The sequence below is a fragment of the Meleagris gallopavo genome, chromosome 2, assembly GCF_905368555.1.
Source record: "Meleagris gallopavo chromosome 2, MGAL_WU_HG_1.1, whole genome shotgun sequence".
Taxonomy (NCBI): Eukaryota; Metazoa; Chordata; class Aves; order Galliformes; family Phasianidae; genus Meleagris; species Meleagris gallopavo.
In genome coordinates, this window is record NC_139405.1 from 36,202,819 (window position 1) to 36,226,669 (window position 23,851).

The 23,851-nt window shown below is 35.6% G+C and overlaps 1 long non-coding RNA gene across 1 annotated transcript in view; it reads left to right on the forward strand.

Annotated features, from left to right (window-relative positions):
* The first annotated feature begins 6,850 nt into the window (after positions 1 to 6,850).
* The window catches only part of LOC146544936 (uncharacterized), a 47,768-nt gene continuing 30,767 nt past the window's right edge, over positions 6,851 to 23,851 (forward strand). The window contains exon 1 of the long non-coding RNA XR_014881757.1: positions 6,851 to 6,984. This is a non-coding gene — a long non-coding RNA (uncharacterized LOC146544936). The remainder of the gene's footprint in view (positions 6,985 to 23,851) is intronic.

Here is a 23,851-nt window from a genome sequence, read left to right on the forward strand (position 1 = left end):
GCTGAAGTAAAAAAGTGAATGTGTGAATTTTAACACAGAAAAGAGATAAAAATATTTAATATATTTAATATTTTATTTGCAAATATTTATAAGTTTCTATATTCTTCTGTTAGAAAAAATATTTTTCAACATTTTTCCACTTCTTTAATTCATTAGAATTTTGTGCTTAATATGTCCTCAGTAAAAAGCTACATTTCACAGATGGAGAAAGGATAATTTCCATAATTACACTAAACGAAGCTAATATAATATTCTAATATGACAGTAATTTATCAGTATATACAACTTATATCATACATTATGGGTTTTTTTACAAAATAGAAATCCATGGTTTCTTTAAAAACATACAGCCAGACAATAATAAAATGTTTCATGAAGATTGGAAAACATCCAGATATCCATTAAATATCCGAGCACTCATGCTTTTCACACAGAGCTTTTTAGATTTTAAGCCCACATCATTCTTCCTACGCTTCTATGTAGATAGAGAGATACAATATATAATCTTACTACCAGACAAGTGGAAACAGATGCGCAAGAAATAATACACAAATTCCCCTTTAGTGAAAATAAAGAAGAGAGAATGAAACTAAATTATAAAAATTGTCTTACATCTGCCTTATATTTACTTAGATAAAACAAGTGAGAAGTTGTTAATAAAAGTTCTTGATGAAGTCTGGCCTGTCACCCTCTTCCTCTTTAATTATGAAATCTCTTATGAGCTTCCAGAATGTTTATTCCTGCCCACTCTTGTCAGAGGGCTATCAAACCACAGAGGTTTATAGCATCTTCTGTGCAGATTAATTGGTGTCCAGTAATGGAAGGTTTTGGACACAAGTCTTTTAATCTAATTGTATCTGCTACATTACATAGGAGGGCACTCCACCAGAACCAAGATCAGGGCCAGCAGTGTGTTAGACAGAGTGATATTTCAGAGGACAGGAAATGTGAGCAGTTTCAGCTATTTCTTCATTCCACACCACAACTCACCTCACAGGCTGTGGCCTGTAGGGCTCTGTGTTGCATTTCTTTTACTTTGTTAACAGTTACCCTTCCCATTTTGCTGTGAGAGAATGTCGTCTCCTTTATTCCACATCTTCCTCTACAAATCTCATATATATGAGATCACCATCTTCTACATACTCTTTGTGAGAAAATAACTATCAGAAAAATCATTGTAGTCTTATATCACTTTAAGATGTTGATGTTTTAATACTTTTAATAGGTTTTTGATTTTATTTCTGGAGAGTGAAAGGAAATTAATTTTGCTTAGGAATGTTCCTTTTCTCAGTTTGCAGTCTACATTTTCTCACTTAGCGCCCAGTCACAGCCTCTGCTTTGAAGCAAGTTTGCTTTCGGAATCTGTATACTCACTAACTTATTAGCAATTCAGTGAATATCTCTGGCACATGTATTACAAAACTCCTCGGAGTATTTCAATATTATTCTCCAGGAAAAAAAAAAAAAAAAATCTCATAAAATCCTTTCTTTCCAAATTTCTTGTATCAAGAAAACAATACCAGAACAGCAGTCAAAAAGCAGATTCACTTTTCTCCAGAAAAACAAACAAACAAACAAACAAAAACACTGAAAAGACAAGAAACAACAGGGCAGAGATTTCTTCTGTGTCCAGGATGGATTTGTTATGTACCTATTCTAAATTGTATATATAATGATTTTATTTTGTAAATATTTTGAAGTCTTTGCTGACATTCAGTGTTGTAGTAAAACTAAATATATGTTATGATTTTAACATGACTTTAAGAAACATAAAATTATTTATGTTAAGGTAAAACAGTTGGTATTGCAAATACCTTAAGATTGTGTCTTTTCCTAGAGTTTTGTCCTCTTGTTATGATGCTTTCACTATTCCTGTTTAAATAGTTCTTAAATATAGAAAGAATGCTATATATTCTTAGTGTAATCATGGATGGATAAAAGCTTTTCCTTCAGGCTAGTACATGGTAAGACATTACTCCAGATGTAAGAGAATGTATGTTATAAAATTATACAATAGTTTCACCATATTTTAAATTGAAATCTGAGATTTCAGTGTTAGAAATCAAACCTGAAGGTAACACTCTAGCCATTGATACTAGACATCCCAAAAAATAATCTGATTTTCTGAAGTGCATTGGTCTTGGTCTTGTAAAAATGTGGACAACTATGAGGTTTAAGCATGACAATACAATTAACTTTATCAGCAAATAGTAATACTCCATGTCTCACCACCAGCTTCATGCTCTACTCTGTTTCCCAGTGCACACCCGAATTTAAGAGGCATACTTTATATTAAGGCCCACACTAGTCACATTCTCTGTCTCCGCACTGACCTAGCTGTAAAACAATTTTAGCAAAATTTGTTTTTCATGTCTCCTGGATACATTAGGAGGCAAAGGGCAATTACTCCATATTTCCTGCCTGGAAATTTAGCCATTCCCAAAACATCCCCCTCCCTGAAAATGTACAGACACTCATTTTCTAATTTTCTATTCCATCAATAGTAGTATGCATTTCTCCAGATATTTTGCAGCCTTTTTTTTTTTTTTCTAGAAAGAAATACTTTGGAAATTTTCAGCTATCACCCTCATGAAGCAAACAAGCAAATAAAAAATTTAGAACAGTAGAAAATTAACCTGAATAAAACATCATTTGACTTTTATTCCCCTTATTCAGAACAATTTAGGATGCCCGAAAGTTATAATTTGTGTTAATGCAAATTACAATGCTGTGTATGATCCATAAAGAAGTCTGAAAACTTATTTAGTCTTCTTGCACACTGCGTTCTGTTGTACTTGAGATGGTCTATGAGAACATATATTTCTAAATACGTCTTTTTTCCCTAACAAAGTGACTTTTGTTCCTCAGCAGGAAGCTGCTGGAATTTCTCCATCAGCAGATCAAATGAAAGAGCACAACATAAAAAGGTTATACCATACTGAGCACAAGACCTGGAGAGACATTGAGAAAAGCCACTGGTGTAATAGCAGTCAAGATGGGAGGTGATACAGTCTTGTATTAGAGAGAAAAAAAACTATAAATGTCATGGGTTAGATGTGAACTAAAATTTGTTTTCCTGTTCTATGTTTAAGATCCAATTTCATTTGCTTCTGATATATGATTATTCTCCTTTTTCTGTTTCTAGATAAAAGATGTGGTCCTTCCTAGTCACCAGCACAGAAGCAAGGGTGTGATCATTGCCCCATGCCACCCCCCATTCCACATGGAGAATACCTCATTTTCCCAAGGAAATGGTATGTATTTCTTCACCCTTCATAATTATTGTTGCTATACTATGGTAGCCAGAAAGCAAAAAGCTTTTGGAAGTATTTCAAATATTTCAAGCTAGAGGAGAATATTATGATTTAAGAGAGTTTAAGAGAGTTGTATGGTTTTGTGCAAAAGAATTGAAAAATAATCTTCTTAATGTTATCATCCATAAAGAAAGCTGTGATACCAATAGTTTTGCACCAGGCTAATCAGATGCTCCATTAAATATTGGCATCAAATTCTAAATACTCTCATTTCATGGCACCACTGACACACTGGATCATACAATCAAGCAATTAATTAATGTATTTATTTATATGTGATAGGATATTATATGATGTTAAACATGTTTCCCTTTCTACTAAATTCTAAGGTTTTAATCTGGCCTCTAGCATCATGACTTGTGGATTATTTAGGGCAGTTTCCTAGCTCCATCTCTCAACTCAAATTCAAACTATCCTCTACCCTTCTCTCAGAGAAAACAGCTCTTTGGAATTTTGTTATGATCTTTCTCAGGCTTTCCTTGTTTCTTTTTTTTCCTTCTGCTGTAAACCACAGATTTCTACAAATTCCTAAAGTCGCTGATCATTTCACTGAGGAGGTGGAAAGGGAAGAGTGAAGCCACTTGTTCTTTTGCATATGTACTTTGTTGTTGTTGTTTTCAGGAACACCCAGCTTTCCTTAAGCAAAATACTATTACTTATGAAAAACAAAACCTATCTTGAAATAACAGCTGCTTTTTGTGCATGTCTCCATTATACAGTACTCACTCACCCTTTGCAAGGATGCCCCAGAAAGTGCCAAGTCTCAGGGATAGATTTCTTTGAATTACCCTTTTGGATCTGATTCTCTTATGGTATCTGCCTCCAAGGTAACGGCAGCAGCCAGATAATCAGAATGCTAATTCCCAAATAATTTCAATAGGATATTTCAGAATAAATTGTCAATAGTATTTTAGTACCTCAGTTTCATTACTTCTCAATCCTATACAGCCTTTGATTCATGCAATAGAAGAAAAGATTACACTTAACATTTACAAAATTAATTCAGCACTTTTAGTATATTCTTGATAATATGTGAAAACTCCTGTTTCAAATTTTATGTTTTAGTTCACCAAAACACAGAATTTCTTTGTCTTTCAATCTAGTATTTTATTTATTGCTAGAATAAGATTTTTAAATAGTTACTACTGTTCATTTCATTGCAATGGATAAAACTGCAATGCAAATACATTAAAAACTGTTCTCTAATTTTTTTTCAGGATCCTCCTGGGTTAAAGACTATACATCGTTGTAAATCTGTCATCATCAACTGTTTCCAAAGTAGGGCTGTTGAGGACGTTCTTAACCAGCAATATGCAATGTGTTTAAACAGTTGGTAAACTGAAATAAGATTTCTTTCTAGTGTTCTATCAGCCAGAGGATGAGAATTGCATCCTGCAAGCAAAAGGGATTGTAGACTATCTCCATGGAAATTAGATATTTTTTAAAGCAATTTAAGGTGTTGTACTATTCATAAAAACACGGGGGGAGGGAGGGGGAAAGGGGAGATGGGGGAAAAAAGCACAGCATAGGAATAATAATGCCCCTACACTGCAATTTTTATCAACATAAGTGTGGTGTTTTACAGAGATATCATGCAGGACCATGCAGAGCTTTCCTGATGAGCAGAGATATCACAGAACCTCACTGTGGGGTATTGCTGAATATATAAAAAGTGTAAGAAGCCCTTATGTAGTGAGTAGAGACCATCCGATTAAACCATTCCAGACATATATTTAGATACTAATGATACTGCTGATAATGTATCCCTCTATACAGATAGACAAGAAACAAGATCCTCTGTCTGATCTAGAAGCAAAAGTCTGGGAATAATATATGAGGACTCTTGTTCAGACAAATATCTCCAGATAAAGTGTAAGTGGCTGTCTGTGCAGCTGGGATCATAAGTGAGCTATAAGGGCAATAGCTGCAAAGATATTCACTGAAGGGTTGAGAAGAATACAATACATTAACACATTCTTTTCAAAATGACAAGAGGACCACTGCACGAGTTCATGTGCATGTCCTTGGCTTCTTAATTTCCTAATTAAAAAGAAAAAAATAAAAATAAAAACAGGAAAGAAAGGAGAATAATAATAGCTTAGCAGTAAGTACAAACAGGAGTACTATGGACAAAGTTGATACTAAAAAAGCAGCATCAAAGGAAGACAAAAAGGACTGTAAGTCCACTAAGCACCTTAAACATTTACAGAAATATCAAAGGAAGTAGGAGAAAAATATAGGAAAAGGCAGTCTGGATACCAGAATAAAATGATTTAATTGCTGTACCAGAGATGTGATGAATTAAATGAGAAATGAAAAAAATAATATAAAAATACATAATTTGAACAGTTAGCATCGTTATTCAAACAGCAAAATAAAATTAAGAGAGTTGGGTATTGTAATTTGTGATAGGTGTGCTAAAACATATTTCAGGTTACTGAAGGAAATGGCGAATGAAATGTTATTAATCATAGCATTGTCTGTAAACATTAAGTTCCAAAAAAGAAAACTTGAGTGGAACTGCGTGAGGATGTATTTCTTCCTGCCCCTAACTTCCTCCTTCAGCTGTCTGAATTGCCAACGGCTTTGGGCACAGGCAGACAGTGAGAAGACAAAGACGCTGATCGGGACTGATAGCAATGGATAATAAGTAAAGGATTGTCAAGGCAGATAATGATCACAGGACTGTCTCAGACTGGGTGCTCAAAGAACAGATAGCAGACTCCCAGCTAAACAGTATCAATTGAGCATGTGCTAAATGCTGTGACTGTGAGTCGATCACCTCACCCCATAAATAAAGAGCAGCCCTCAAGGTCTTGAGCTTTTCTGTATAGTAGTGGGCTGCATAACAGCAGTGCCCTGAAGTAGGGGTATCTCTTGAGATTATCTCTATGCAGAGATCCCTTCATATTGATGTTAAAGTGCCTTGCTAATAGAGGTCCTTGGTAAGTGACTAATAAGTTTTGCAAGCTACTCTAAGGTTACATCTTAAGTTGATGGTGTATGTACAATTGCTCAGAAATAAACTGTTGACCAAGTATTGAACTAGAAATGGATTCAGCTGCACCAAGGCTCCGTATCTCTGTGATTCAAGGAATCCAGAGAACAAAGGGGTCTGGACCTTGAGACTCGACAGGAGGGTTTGTGTGTGGATGAGTGTGTTTATTCTCTATACTGTAAATTATCACGTGTGGGAATCAAATGTTGTTTCTGCATTAGAATTACATAAGCTTTTTAATTATTATTATTTTTTTATTTCACAGTCTCTGCAGCCATAGTTTTTGGGAGACTTACTACTTTAGCTGGGGGAAAAGGGGGTATCTGGTAGTTTGCATCACTTATCCTCTAGATGAACCTTCCCCAGGAATGCACGCGCAGTATGTAGGTGAAGTATATATATGTAATATTTTGTCATACACATTGCAAGAATATCTTGCACGAGATTGATCAACCCTCCCCCCACCCCCCCGCTGCCCCCCGTGCTCTTTGTTTAACGAAGACTTTGAAGAAAATCACCATATCAATATGACTGGAAAAAACAGAGTGGCTACTGACTGGCACCAGATAACACACAAATTAACAAATGTAAACCTCCGAGAAGATTGTGAACCTGGAGTACCCAGCGAATGTGGAAACAGAGGAGGGGGAGAAGGAAAGAGGAGGAAACAAGGTACGAAAGCTGTCATATTGTGTCCATAAGTGCGCTCTCCTGCTTATGGGACACCTGCCATTGCAATCGCGAATAAAATCTGCTTTTATCAGAGATACTGCTCTGACAAAATTGTTTGGATATTTCCAATTCAAAGCTTAACCATAAATAAGTCAGAGGTTTAAAAAGCTTTGTTAGATTACTATGTTGTCTGGAAGGTGGATTCGTTATCTGGTATGCAGTGAGCTAATCTCACATATAGAGATGAGATACTGATTTATTCCAAAGCTGTGCAGATTTGATTGCTACATGGTCTCCCTCAAAACAAGTGCACCCTGAGATCTTTGCTTTGCTTTTTTTTACTACATATTAATTGACCAATCTCCTGATACTGCCTGTGGCCTACAGCTGGTCAGTTAAAGATAGGGCTAATCTGTGAATTAATGGCTGTTTTTAAAGATGCTCCTATCTTCAAAAACAAACTTAGTCCTCACAGTGCGATTAGAAGTGCCTCTACTTAATCACTTTAGCAATTTTAAGGGTGGTCATCCTGACTTAGATAAAAGTACATATTTGCTATATCTAAGGGTACATTCAAAAATTATTCTCATTTCTCTCTTACAATTGAAATATGTGGTGTTGTATTCCTGTGACAAGATATCCTCAGAAAGGGGGAGGGGGTGGAGGAGTGGGGAGAAGGTGCTTGGGGTATTAGAGATCTAATCAGATTAACTTTGACCTCTAGAAAAACAGGAGAACAAACAATGAACATCTAGAAGAAGAGCAATTAAATAGGTAATGTTCAAACTCGACCATTAAAATTGAATTGCATCTGGTAAATCTCATGCGTAATCTGTGGAAACATTTAGATGAAAATACTGCTGCTTGGATTTAGTGATTAAAAAACACTTTGTAAGACAGCATGTATCAATTTCTTGGTGTCAGAAGAGAAAATGTGTGAGATTCTTCAGAGTTTAACATTTCACTAGTAAGTAGGATGAAAGAATAGAGAATGTGCTAATCTACATTTGTAGAGGCTTTTAAGCAGGGAGGGGCTCCTGAGAGGCAAGACTTAAAATTTGCAATGACCTTGTCAATTTAAAAAATATTTAAAAGAAGATACTATTCAACTAGTACAAGATACTGTACTGCAGCTGAAATGGTTGATGATACAGGATAAGGAGAAAATAAATATCATTTAGATATGAATCATCAATAATTTGCTGTAGCTGAGTTAGGAGAGGACAAACTGAGGGTTAACCATTGCATAGGAATGTGAGTAAGGAGAGGATAAGATAAGGGTTAACCATTGTATAGGAATGCAGGTAAGCAGGATGTGAGGCCAGATAAGAAAAGAACATCTCGAAACTCTATTGTAAACTTCAAGAAACATTACATGAGGAACGGGTCAGGATGGGATTACTTCTGTTGAAGACAATGAGCCTTCATTCCATGACCACCAGAAGGAGACCCCCACTACCCACAGCGCACGTGCAAGAGGGAGGGACCATATGCTGATGGGTTCTCAGAAATGAATGGATATGAATTCTGGGAAAATCACTGATTATGTATTAGTTTGGCCTGTATCTGTACCAAGCTTTTGCCCTATGTTGTGCAAGTTAGGTGGATCTATCCCCCTTGCACCCAGTGTCTGCGCAGCACTGAATAAACCGTACCTGCTTTGTAATCTTACTTGGGTTACAGAGTTTGATTCCGCATGTCATAGCAATAAGCAAATCCCATAGATGGCTGTATGTAGAAGTACAGTAAATAACTCCTTGATTGTTCACCTTAGGAAGTAGTTCTGGAGTAGCTCCTCCCTCTTTTGTACTCATCAAGACAGATGCAGAGCAATTGGAAAATCAAATGGAAAGTCTATCATCACAGGTCTAAAAAATCTAGCAACATGAGGAAAGGATAAAGAAACTGGGGTTATAAAGAGGAAAGTGAGAACAAATCTTTTTAAGGTCTAAGATGTGCCAGCAGAGGTAACTACTGAAATAGGAGAAGATCTAATACATGGATGTCCAACCAATACATGGTTGTCCAGGCCACACTGATTGAAGAGGAACTGTCTTAGACCACATATACATTAACTGTATTATGTGGAATATTTGAGTTCAGTTTTGTAAAACTTAAGCATCCATGTCTGGCCTGATGAAAATGGGTGCAATTCTTAATGTGTTCTCAAGGTGCTTGTCAGAGATTTTTTTATGTAATTTTACTCTTCCTGTGTTTTATACTTGAAAATAGTTTTTAGTAAATGTGCATATTGCCAAAAAGCAATGGCATGAATAAGACATGATTGTGACACAACTGATATTTTTCTCTGGTAAGATAAGTCTTATGAAAGTCTAGTAAAGAGACATAATCAAATATTTATTTGAATTGAATGTCTAATTTCAGCTCTATACATACCATTTCTTCTGCAATAAACATGCCAACTCAGCAAATTATTTCATGAAATAACATAAGCCCTAATTTAAATCAAATATCTACTTAATAAAAAAATGCATGTCTTCAAAGATGTACATAGATAAGAAGATTGAAATATTATCAGTGATCACTGCACTTTACTCACCAAGTGGCATAAGCACACATAATGTGTAATATATGCAGGTTTGATTAAATTGAGTGTGGTGGGCAAAAGAGGTAGAATCAGCACTGCACCATGCTCTCTCCTCTATAATGTTCTGTTGCCATCAATGCAGTCAGCACTAGAGCTACATGCAATTGACTCATGAAAAATACTGTTAAAAATAGCAATATTAAAAGTTTATGATCTTGTAGGGCTGCATAACTAGCTGTCCAGGTTTGCAAGCAGTCCATGGGTTCCATGCCTATTCTACCATCTCCTTATCAGGGGATTTTGAACACCAGTTGAAACCCTTTTGTAGGCTTTTTTTTTTTTTTTTTTTTTTTTGGTAGGCCATTTTTTCAAACTGTCCTGAAAAGTGCATTAGATGGCACTATATACATATGTTTTTTGTCAGTCTGACAAATAATTTGAGCTCTCTATCATCCTTCACGGTCATGTGTCAGAGGTGAAGATAATTGACAATTGTCTAAACATGAGTACACTTTAAAAGCCCATATGGTTCACAAAGAAAAATACACCAGCTGATGAATCTGGTAAATGACTTAAAATAGCAGGAAGAGTGAAAATGAGATTTGATTCTGCAGCACGTGGCTGAGTAATTCATGGTGACGCTGGTTTCTCACAAGACATCATGCTGCTTCCATTTTGTCTGAATTTTTCTTGAAGTATTTTGACAGAAATTTTGGGAAAAATTGTACCAGGTAAATAAAAATGGGATTTAAAACTCTTCTGAATGCTTAGTTGTTGCAACGTACAAAAAAACAGCTCACACCGAGCATGCAAAATCCTTACAATTCTGATGGCTGCATACTTCTTGCTGTTCACAGGGCTGCATTTAGCCAGTGCATCACAATACATAAACTTATTTGCCATGATTTGTTTAGCACCATACTTGTGTCATTCTTGTGTCTCAGTTTCAGCCCAGATAGGGTTCATAGCACACTGATGTTTGGTTGGTGCTGAGGGGCCAGTACAGGGCAGGAGGCTGCTGCAGTGCAGGCTGTGCAGGGCTGCATGTGACCAGAAGGCTCAAGTTCGACATGCCTGGTTTGGTGTGTACCATTCACATCTCCTGTTCACACTAACAATGCTCTTAAACAGGAATTGTCATCCAAACAGCTCTGCCAAGGGCAGGCTGTGGAAGTGCCCTCAAAACTCGATTTCTAGAGTTTATCTCGATTTAATACAAAGCATGGGAGTAGGCACAGTAATATTTATTTTTATTTTCCTCTTTGCTTAAGTGGATCGATCTTGATCTTACTACTTCTGCTTTCTCAACATTGATGGATTCAGAACAAGTTTTCTGGTTCAGTGACTTACTTCAAATGGGATATTATAGTTTTTCTTGTTATCTTTTCACAGTGTAGCTGTTATTTATGCTTTATCGTCAAATCATTCCACAAACAGTTGAAAGGAGACTTCTGACTTCTCCCTGTGACTCATCTAATTGCTTTCAAATTTATTTCCCAAATGATGGGTGGAGAGTCAGTTGTTTTTACCTACCACAATACTGGAGTATGGAAAAATGCAATATTATGAGGATATGCAAACAAATCCACAAAAATTAATTTCCGTTTGGAAGTACTTACATTGAACTATTGAATGTTCTTTGCTTTTTGTATCTGTCCAGTGTAACTACTAACCAAACTCCTTTAAACTTTTGATAGCAATTACAACAATCACAAAATACTTTCCATCAAAAGGTATTCTGTGGCTTGTAATATTCCAACATGACTGTAGTGCTGAGGAAAGAAATGAGGATTTTATTCCAAAGGATCTTGTAACTCTAACCTCTCCCTCTTTTGCATGATTTGATGCCCTTCTGAGAGCTGTTCTCAATACTGTTCTGACAAGACTGCATTCTGGACTGGCAGAATGGAATTAGGTGAATGGTTTTCCCCATTAAATAAATAAATAAAAATCCTTGGCTTGTGTTAGAGGTGTGGCTGGTGCTGATCAGAACTAGCATGTATTAAGAGCCATCCATTAACATCTGTTTACACCTAAAGACTCACTCTGAACCATTTAAGCTAACGTTTCTTTAAATTTAGTGTTTGCACAATAATTTATTTGAGTGTAGGAATAATGCTATTTCCTTTTCTTTCTAACTTTTAAATGGAGTGGAATGAACACTTAGAACTGTGTATTAAAGATCTGTAAGATATCTAATCAGTCAGTGGTGACATCACTACCAAAAATACTTAAGTCTCTCTTACAAGAGTGAATAAACATCTGAAGTTGGATGATTTATATAATAAATAATAATTTCCATAAACCTTGAAAAGTGATGTGTAACTGAATGTAAAAGAGACTACATGGATAAATTCCTTCCATTTTAGATATTATCTGGGACTGATCAAAGCCAAAGTATTCTTGAAACTTTTGTAGCTATGATTTATCAGTGCAGGACAACAGACAAAATCAATAAGCAGAATATTCTTTTCAAATAATAAAGGATGGTAATATCTCAAAACATTAGAATTGATTTCTGAAACATTTGCAAAGTAAACTTATTTCCACAACATATAATCAAAGGTGGCCAGTCAACCACTATATTTTTGATGTTCTCTTATGTTATATGAAATGTAAGGTATGCTTCTCTAGCTATAATAATGTGAATGTGACTTGTAACATACGAGTTTTCATTATTCAGAATTTTATTTATATGATAAACTTCTCATCTGTTCTCACTTCTATGAATGGCATGTAATATTCAGATTTTTGTTTTTGTTTTAAATTTGTCAAATCAATGATGCTTTAACAAATGTGTGCCTATGTTCCAAAAACAAGATATGATGGAATATTTAGTTTGCATATACTTTTTTTTTTCCTATGAAAAATAAAAAGGGCTGAGTCCCAGCTTGAGAAGAAAATTCTTTTGGTTCTTTTGGTATGATAGTTATTGTAAAAACATCAGTAGAACTAAGCAGTGTGAGTTTAAAGTGAAATTTCCTGTTGTCATTTCTTTCTATTATTATCAATGCATTTTTTAATCCTATATATTTTACCAAGTGTGTGCAGCAAATTTCATTTTTCCTTGAAAACACTCTCTTCTACTTAAGCATTAAAACAGGAGTAATGTTTGACAGAAATAATTGAGCCTGGCATTTTCATCAGCGTGAGATGGTAAGCCAAGAATTAAAAGGCACCTATCTGTATACATCTTTCAAAATGTTTTCAGGTAACACTGATGCAATTTGATACAATGAATGAATGCTGGAAACCTGATCTATATTTCTTGACCACTCAATTATTACATAAGTTAATTGCTCACTGGAATGGGAAAGAATCTGCAAATGTGTTTTTAACAGACTGCAGAGAAAAAATTACAAATTCTATTTAATGTTACAAAAACTTTGTTCCCTCGAATGTGTGCAAAGCTATTTCTTAAACTAAATATGTTTGAATGTCATTTAACTGCAGCAATTGATGCAGTAGGGCATCTGTTATTCCTTCACACCCAAACATTATTTCCTTGCTTTCACAGTCTGTGAAATTATTTTGTTTGAATTTATAACAATCGGTGTAAACCCATCGGCTGCTTAGCAACACCAGCCTCAATTTCATAACCTGAATTGCTCACTTTGTCACTATAACTGCATCTCTCAAAAGACATAGATACATAACAGTATTCTTTAATTCAATAAATCTACAGTCTTCTTTTCTATAGCAAAACTTAAAAGTAATAGATCTTTTTTAAAAGCAACCAATATTTAAAGCTTTTCCTTTCCACCAGTTCCAATAAATGTGGGGCCTCAACTGTCTGAAAGCTCTTCAGCACAGTGCTAAAATATCATATAGGAAGGCCCAAAGCAGGCATTAGGTACCATTGTTATCAACAATAAGAACAATTTTGGGTACCATTTCTCATATGAGACAGCATAGAGAAACCTGCTTACAGCTCCAGTTCCTCAGCAGGAAATGTGAGGACTTTGAGAGGCTTTTGCTGTCAGTAGACTATAACATCTTCTGTGGGTGGTTTTTTGTCGTCGTTGTTTTTAAGATTCAGCAAGAGTATGCTCCATATTAGAGCTTACTGTACCCTATGTTAAAACAATTCAGCCTGTTTGTGAAGAGAGAAACGAAGAAACATGGGAATCGAATGGCATGCTGCTGAGGCCAAATTGGGCAAGCATGAGCATGCAGGGAAGAGCCATTGAGCCCTTGAAGGAGAAGACACTTCTCTTCCTGATACAGTGCCAAAGGTAGTGGTGACAAAGAGCCTTCTTCAGTGTCTCCTTGCTAGGCAGTGGTTGCTGTCTGGGGGTCAGAAACTGCATCTACATGTCCCTTTCCTCATTTGTGCTGCTTGGCTCTATTGTTCTCGTGTTGATTTTTTTGAGCCATGCCTAGAAAGACTAGGGCAGATTTGGCTTCACTGGCAGTATTAGAGAGGGCAAATGTAACTAGGTTAAATTGTTAAAATAGCAGCTGGATGAATGAGAGGGCAATTACTCCATATTTGAATCTTAAAGTCATTTGTGTCACAAAAGCTTTCACCATCTTTTGTATCTAATTAAGTTTTAACAAGCATTTCATAATTGTGACAGGAGATAAAAGGATAATAATGGTGTGTACATAAATAAAAGGATAATAAAAACTGATTACAACAGAGCTTATGCAAAGTAGGCAAAAAATACCTCAGGGACTAATGTTACAACTAGATTTAACATAATAAATATTGGTATAGGAGAGGTACAGATAACTAACTGAATTTGCAAATTCATGCTTACTGCTTTGTAGATTCACATGATTCTATGGAGCCATAAAAGAACATAGTTTAAATAAAACTCAGCAAATCATTATCTTGCCTGACCCCTGAGATGTAAAGATAAGATTTCAAAGAGAGGGACTGAGACCATTTTTTACAGCAGTAGAAAGCAACTTGCCATCCAGGTAGCCTGTATAAATTGAAATGTCATTGTCAAATTTGATTAGCCTACTTGGAAAAAAGTCCAAATACATTAGTATTTTCTCTTTTTTTGTGTTTTTGTGTTTTGAGTCTTTAATGTAAGTACCCTTGTTTAAAGTGCACTGTGGTCCCAAATGGATGTAAAGACAAAGAAGCCATGTGACATCTGAGGCCAAAAATGGTGATTCTTGTTTGCTTATTCACTTAATTGGACTTGATTCCAGGCCACTGCCAAAAGGGAAGAAGGTCTAGTTTCAGTTCCTTTACAGTTTCTTTCCCATCCCTTCTTTGGGATGAAGCAATGCCATAGTTTCCAGACAACAGAATGCATGTGTTCCATGCTGGAAACACACCTGTCACACTTACACATGCAAACTCAGAGCCTCAGTTTCAGCCCTGAGTGTTTATCTGCACATTATTAAAATAAATAACCACCAATGAGAAACTCTCCAGCTTTCCTAAGAGAAACACAGAGAGGGAAGTCTGCCTTTGTTCAGGGCTAAGCTCTAGATGTCCATCCTTATTGGCTAGAGGCAGTCTGACTCAGTACATCCCAAACAACTCCTTCCTTGCACTAACACTGGTCCATCAGACACATTAATTCATCCAAGTCTTCATTTCCTTGTAGAATGAGTTTTATGCTAGTCTGAGCTGCCCATTGCCATGTCAAACAAGCCCCAGTAGTGGCTCACATCAGAACAAAATCCATTTCACTGCCTTAAATTGTCATGATATCCCCATCTTGTGCTCAGTTTACCAGAGGTGTTCCCTCAGGTCCTCACAGGCTGCTCCACAGAGAATATCTCTGCTGCCTTGCCAAGCACAATTCCACAAAATGTTTGTTCGCAGTTTTTCCATTGCTCACCTGCCACTTCACAAATCGTCAAATGTCTACTCAGGCACTGCAAAAGCAATTAGCATAATTTAATTTAAAGTTAGAGTGATTGTTCTTAATGTGTGTCAAGCTTGAAGTGTGCTACTTTGGTCTAAGACCTGAAAAAAACCTTGTATACCTGGAAGCTTGTCATTCTTGAGCTATTATCTCTTGCTTTAACTATGAACTTTATTCCACAAGAGAGGCTTATTTTTGTGTTTAAACTCTTAAACCTCTTCAGAGTAGAGATTTTATTGAAGGTATATGAAAACAGTATTTGCCAACCTCTTACTATACAATATCCAACAAAAATTAACATTTCATTTCAGTTTAAAAGGCTTGCTTGCTTGAACCTGGATGCCTTGTGAACAATGTCCTCACTGCAGCTTTTGCTCCTCGTCTGTTGCTTTTGCAACAGAGCTACTTGTCTTATTTCAATGTAAACAACAACAATCCCTTTCACTTTTTCTTTAAGATGCATTAAGGATTGGTTTTGTTTGCTGCTAGGGTTGTATTTGCCTGTGCATAATCCATACAAAACGCAAACTTTGAACTACAGAATCAAACGCACAGGTGTCTAACTTGACCATGTTTTCTTCTCCTGTCTGAAATCTGTTCTCTATATGTGGGAATATGGCTGGGAGATGCTGAGTGAAACTGGAGGAACTGACTCACTCATAGGTGAAGAGTGCCATAAACTTATCTGGATGGATATGTTTGAGATGTTCTAATAAGGAGGAGGTAAACAGAGCCATATAATAATTAATTATTTAATGTGTGGGATTATTCTATCTGAACAGATAGTTTGATGGAGCCCTTTCATGCTCCAAAAAATTCCATGTTAAGTTGTATTCATTAGTGACGTAGGAAGCAATGATTTAACTAATTATTTGAAAAAAGTATATAGGAAAAAAACACTTTCTTTCTCATTATGTAATATTTTAATATCAAATGCCTACAGAAACATCACAACCATTTTTTTTTCTTTTCTCTACACTTGGATAAACTGTTTTACTGTGACACAGAATATTGCAATTCAACAGAAACAATGCCTTTCCTGCTAATAAGAATGTTTGTATATTTCTGAAACCCATAATGATAAAACACAGATATATTCTAATTCTACTTCTCTTAAGGCTAAAGCATTGCTTCATTAGGAAGGTAATTCATTCAATATATAAAATTCCATGCTTGTGATATGCAATGTCCCTGAAATAATTGTCCTGATTTTAAAACAAAAAAAAAGCAAAAAAACTAAAAAACCCACACAGTTTATGGTTTAAAAAGAGAAGGAAAACTCAGAACTCCTGAAGAGATCCTAATTCAAGCTGGGAAGTCTTTAATTATGCTTTAATACAATTATGCAATAATAAGTCTGAATGACAGAAGGCTATTGCCCAGGACTTCTTAAGCTATTTAAATCTTATTTGAAGTAATTTATTTCAGAGATATGAAAAGTTTCTGTCACCATTTGGGTCATGAGAACAACAAAAAAATTTAAAGGCAGAGGAATGATTGAAAAGAACGGGGGGAAAAAACAATTCCCCCTCTGAAGAGTAAGATTTTATTATTCTAATGTCTATTCTGAGTCAAAATCAATAACCATCAAGCATATAATACATGTGAAAACTCTATACAACTAAGTGCTGATACCACAGTGTATATTTTTTCTGGCCGTTGTTAGATTAAGACATTTTTCATAGACACATTAAATTACTTGAACAGAAACAGTAGTAGTAGAGAGCAGTGTTAAATACCTCATAAATGTTAAGCAGTATTTTCCTGTCTTAGTATTGGTTATTCTCCTATCTTTTATATAACATGTTATGTAATAAAGCCATTATTTTAAGGAAGAATATATACAATTGAAGAAACAAGACATTCTGCTTTAATGTCTGTTGTAGCTGCAGAGGACGAAGTGACGGAAGGAGAAGTGTTAGAGCTATACTGACCTTTGTAACTTGCTCATAATCTGTATAATAAGTGATCAAAACTGTGACACTATTAGAGAATTTTTGATTTCATACAAAACAATGATAATATTATGTTTCATGAACAATTTATATAATTAATTGCACAACTACAAAATGAAAGTTATAGTTTGAATGGTTTGTTGTTTTTTTTTTTTAATATATATCATAGAATTATAATTATTCAGGATTTCAGAGTATATCCAACCCTGCAGGTACACCAAAGTCTTGCAGCCTCCATATTCTGCTGATGCTAACAAGAACAATATAGTCTATTATATTACCCTTCTTCAGTGAATATTTCTGGATTTTTTGTATATACAAGAAATGTACTGGTGACAATAAGGGAACCTTTCTTGTCTAAACAATCTCAAACATCATGGTAGTCATAGTTAGTAATAAGTACCATTTGCACAAGATATTAATAAAGTCAGTCAGTTTTGCTTACTTGTGTGTGTAATGTCTGGTATAGAAGCAATTACACCTTTGAAGTCCAGCAACAGATTATGAAGTATGTGAATATTAGCTATTAATTCTTTAAACAGATGTGGCTCATATTTCACTGTAACTCTAGTGATTTAGATGATTTAGACCCCCACTCTCCTGGCTAAAATAAGACGCTTTCATCTAGTCATATCTTGCTCACAGAGTGCTGCTGGAAGATGGCATACCATGCTCTTCTCATATAAACACTCATGTTCTTTGTCCTTCTGCTTAGAAATTAAATCTATAAACACAAATACTTTTTCTTTTCTTAGATGGCTACAGGTCTAACATGGGACAACAGCACAGCAGCACTGCAAAGTAATATGGCAATACTTAACTTTAGTGATTTCCCCTCTGAAATGTATGCAGCCACAAGATGTTTCTAGTGTGTGGGAATTAAGAGCTTATGAATCTGGCACTGAGTGTAAAGATATGCAGATCTCACTCTGCATCAAACATCCTTATCTGGCCGGAGACATGGTTTTCAAATGTCATTTAGAGTATTCCCTGATTCAAGCGCTTTCCAGAAGACAGCTGTCCATTTCCTTTTCCCAGAATACTGTGGAAGCTTAGAATAACTCCTCATTTGGCATGGAGGTGAACAGGAAAAGTGAAGTTAAAAGAAGTTCTCTGCTGGGAATATTCAGCTTACTGAAAAGGTGGCGAGTGGCTGATAGCTGACTTGCGGCCCACCCTGTGAAGGTTGTGCTGCTTTATTTGAATGCTCTACTTGGGACTGGACTTGCAGAGCTTCTGATTCATTGCTGGTGTCAAAGTCAGAGCACCACTGGAAGGTATTGCTGGTGAGACCAAACTGGTAGAACTGAAATAAAGAAAGAATAAAAAGAGAGCCAGTAATTCAAGGTTATATGACATTTTCCCAAAGTCTCCCTTTTGGAGATCAGTCAGTAGCAACACAGGATGTTCCCTGTGAGAGAAGTGAAGAAAGTCTCATTCAGTGGTCCTATGAGAACAAACAGATGCATTGCAACCTCAGTTCAGAATTATACAGTTTATAGGAGATTAAGGCTGAAAATATGCAGAAAGACAGTTTTTAATTCAATAGTTCTAACCTGAAGAAGTGTATCAGCCATAGTTCAGCCAGAAAACGGAAAGTGCACAATGTAAACGTAGGAGGTGTGGGTAACCAGAGTCTCAGAATCACGAGGGTAATATTGGAAATCAGATAAGGCAATGTTGCATGGCATTCATGAGGTAAAACTTCAGCCATCGGCTTGTCAGACCTGGGAGAAAGGCTCTGTTTCTCACTTGTGTGCGATGGACACCTTTTATATAGGCAAAGGTGTGTTTATGGAAAACAAATAAATATTTGGATACAATTTATTTTGTGGGAAATAAGAACAGCAGCAAAAGGTGTTCTTTCAAAATAATGTAATCTTTCCCTTTGACTGTCTTGTTACTTACAGAGGTGGAGAAGTGACAGCATGGCCTGGAAGACCAGCCACATTGCTTACTATAGGCAAATCTTTATGAGACCCAAGGAAGAAAGAGATCAATGAGGAACACTGTCAGCAAGGATGAAAGTATGCTCCAGGGCTTTAGTGGGAGAAAAATCTTCAGAACATCAGCTGCGTGTTGAGTCATTTACATCCCTTAAAAGCACATCCTTTAGTGTATGCTGGTACTCAACAAACTGTACTAAGTAAAACATGTCTGGCTTTCATTCAGCATACTGTAGTGTCTATATAACACAGTGAAATAGCTAGCTATATGAGCAAGAAGTGCATGTGAAAGAGGGTATAGGAGTGGGTGTGAGTATTGGTGTTCCTTTCTCTGTAAAGAGAATAAAACTGATGCAGGACAAAAGCTAACTGGGTTTGATTTCAACAGTAGATATACTATTAGATACTCCACGTTAAGGCTTCACTGTAACCCAAAAACACTACATTACTTTTTCATACTCTCTTTCCTACCATTTTCTTTGAGAGCATATTTTTTTAACTGTTTTAAAATGAATTCAAAAAAGTCTGTCTCCAAGTGAGTAAAATGACAGTCATCTATCCAGAGGGGAAAAATAATGAAAATGATTTAAGTCAGCGAAGTTTAATAAAATTAATATATTGAAACAAATGTTATGTGACATCTGATATTTCTAAAGTAATTGATTTTCATTTGTTAAATGAAAAACTGCAGTTCAAAATTATGATTTACCACACTTTTTCCTTTATTAGTTTCAAGAAACATGGTTTACACTTAATAGATGTTACAGGCTACCACCATGTTTTAAATACATGACTTGTAGAAAAGAAAAGCCTCCAGGAAATGTTACATTTGATGGGAAAAGTATGAAAAAAATGTCAAACTATTCTTTGAATAGTAACTGAATAACTTTTGGTACCATGTATCTGCAATTAAAAAAGTGTACAAGAGCTTTTGTTCTTCCACATCTGAGATCTGTTTTCCAGAACAAAAATGATGTGCGTAACAGAAGCAGGAATCTATTTTAGACTCGAAAATAAGCAGATGCAGTGGCCCAAGATCTTGGCAATACATTTGATAGAGCAGTGTGGGCAGGACCACGTTCCTCGTCCCTGACTCCATGACCAAATAACTGGAGAGCTTGTGTGCTATGGCAAGACTGACAAACAGTCAAGGAGTGGAGTTCAGTAAACATTTTCAGCACCCGTTGGACCAAAATAAATTGAGGATAAATCTTATTCTGTTCTGAAGTAGTATTGATTCTGAAAACATTTGGATCAGTCAAGTGGAAGCTTGCCATTGATTGTGAAGAACCACAGCTCAAACAAAGATAATACGATTTCTTCATACTGAAGATAATTTCTGTTACATAAGCAACCTGAATATTCCTAAAAATCTATTTAGATTTGGTATAGTGATTTTTCGTACACACACTGCTTTTGCCTGTGAAACAGCTGGCTATTTTAAATCAAGACTTCCTACAGTTGAGGAAATCTCCAGATGTTTCTGAGACTTTTCATCCAGCCTTCATGTCTGCCTTCAGTCTTTGATTCCTGAGGCATTACTTTTGACAGCTGATTTCCTTACTTTACAGGTTCTTCCATCTTTGCAATGGATGTCAAGACAGGTTGTCAGGAGAAGTTAAATTCAAAGGCTTTCAACAGTGTTTTTCTATCTGCCAGCACTTTGTTGTTGTTTTCTTGTGTTACAGTTTGTTTGCCATTTTTTCTAATAAAAGTAGAATGAAGAGACAATTAAAACAAAACGTGTGGTACTTGTATTGTTCACACATTTTACTATTGTGTTGTGTGGAATTTCCCTTCGAGGAAGTTTTACTAGGCAGATAAGCTGTACAAGGATTATGCGCATGCAGCTGCCTTATTAAGGTGCTACAGGTAGAAAATCTTATTCTTGTAGTGTTGTTGTTTTTTTTTTTTCCACCACTATTTTTCATTATATATTTTACCTGTATCTGAAAGTTCAGGAGTAGTCACAGTCAATAATCCAGAAGGAAAAAAATAAATACTCAGTGTGTTTTCAGTCACAGTAAACTCAGTATGGGAGCAAGGTTTCATGAAGTTCTAAAGAATTTGTCCAACTTATGTTTATTTCTCTATTTCCTTTCTAGCTTGTACTTTTACCTCCAAATAATTCTTGGTCAGAGTAAATCTTTGTTTATTGTACGGAGTTGAGATCCGTTGCCCATACCACACAGTCTGTACTAAAATTGACCTAACTAAGAATCATGTGAAGCCATTTCAATATAATCTTTTGTTAGTAGCGTTCAAAACTCGCTTTTTTTTTATTTTAATATATCACATTTTATATTACTTTCCAAAATAGAAAGCACTTGAATGCAGTTTTACAGTATAGCAGGGAGATGGCAAAGACAGTACAGCCAGGAGAACAAGCTGTGTGTTCTCCCATGCACTAGAAATGATTCAAATGAATAGATGGAAGTTCTGGATGAACACAGATAACTTCACTCTTTGAAAGCGAGCAAGAAAATTCTGGATAAAGAGAGAGCAAATGGTTCATGGGAGAGCCTGAATTTTAGCTACAGTTCTGCTTATTATGATCCAGCAGGTAGTTTGAATTAGTTCTTTCCATATATATGCACATATATGTATGCTTAGACTTCAGGAAGTAATTAAAGACATTTTAAGATTTAAAAGCATGGGGACAAACATAATTCATTTATCTGTAGTGTGCCTTTTAAGATTTAGTATTAGTTTTGCATGTATGGCACTCCATGGATGTCTTTGCTGAGCTAGGGAAGTAGAAATATAGTATAGGAGTTGTCAGATTACAGGTGTGCCATTTTCAGTGGCAGTAAATTGTTTTTTCTTTGAAGCCTTTAAGGAACAGGTAAATTCTTCTTGGGATTATTGGAAGAGGTGTGATAGGCAAAGAAAGAGGGAACAAGTTTTCATATTTCTGTTTTCCAAATTTTTTCAGTTTGAATGCTATGCCAGACATAAGAAGTATTAGTCGCTTCTCGAGGTAATTTTTATTATTCAGGGCTATTCAGGGCTATTCGCTCTATAAAATGTTTTCTTTCCCACATGCCACTGTCAGCTATTGTCTATATCTCACAGCTAGTTTGGCATCTTCAGAGATATAAATCTTGAACAACACTAATATCTCTCTCTAGATTTAGTCAAACTGCATTGCTATTTGTGCACAAGTATTGTAGACATTTTTATGAGTTAAGATTGTGTCAATGAAGTTCACAAGTACTGCTTCTCCTGAAATATGCTTTTTCCATATAATAGTGACATGTTCCTTTTCTTGCTCAGAGCGGACAAAGAAAATATAGCAGTGAGATCCTTCTGTATCCATCACATTCTCACAAGCATACCCTGGAATGTCCTTGAGCAAATTCAGAAAGTACAGTATTAATTGAAATATACTGTGAACATATTTACTGTTATTTTACAGTAAGTAAAAAACGATAAGATTAATTTTATTTACTTAAAATCCACTGAGATACTTTGAACTGTGGAAGTAAAATGGGAATGACAGTAAGCAAAATTAGAAAGAATCAGATCTTAAAATCATAACTACTGCAAAAATTACGTGACAGATTTAACTTTGTGACATGGACAAAAGAAATGGTTCCATGAATTTTCAATGTATGTAGAGGCTGTGTATGATGATATGTATGTTGCAACAAATCTAAGCATTTATAAGGTTTTCAAAGGCTCTGATCCAATTGAAAATATATTCCATTCACCTAAATCACTTATGTACATTTAGAAAGTCCCAATTTAGGGGTGGAACTTAATCCCAAGAAGCTAGCCTGGTATAACATTTTATTATTCTGATGTGGGTATATAAAGAGTAACTGTCTTGTTCTAGATTAAACAGCTTTAAAAATGAAATTACAGTGTCTGCACATGGAAGATATGTGCATATGTCTTCAAGAAATTCTTTCGAAGTAATTTACTAGTGAGAATCAAAAACATCCTGAGAACTAGTGGGAAGTTGGAATTTGTACTTAGAAATGAGTAATGTATTTGGTTTACTGGATTATAGCCTATCTAATTTCAAAATACAGATTGATGTCTTCATGAAGAAAATGCCTTCCTCAGAGCATCCACAATTAATTTTGTTCACTGAGATGAAATCTCCAGTCTTAATTGCCCTGTTTGTTGGATGCCTACTTGCAGCTGGTGGTGTTATTGCTAAATCTATATCCATCTGTTTTATTAAGCCCATTTCTTTTTCCTTAATGATTCTTTGCTGTACTCATTCTCCAGGTCACAATTGGCATGTGTTTTCAACTTATGTATTTCAAGAGGCAAAAGACTTATTTATTTTTCCATAAGATAACTTGTGTAGAAAAAAAATCTGAAATATTATGATAATGCATGTGGCCCCAGACCTTACCAGCCAATTCTGATTCACATCTTGCCCACAAAGCATTGATTCTCCCATAAACTGCACAGCTTGCTTTGCCATCAGTCTATATAGGCTGAAGGTCCTTCTCAAACTTACCTTTATTTTTCATAAATGGTTCTGGTTTCAGCAAGGGAGTGACACAATTGCAAATTAATAAATCTTGTAAGAGTGAACATATATGGTGGCTGTGATCTGAAAAAAAA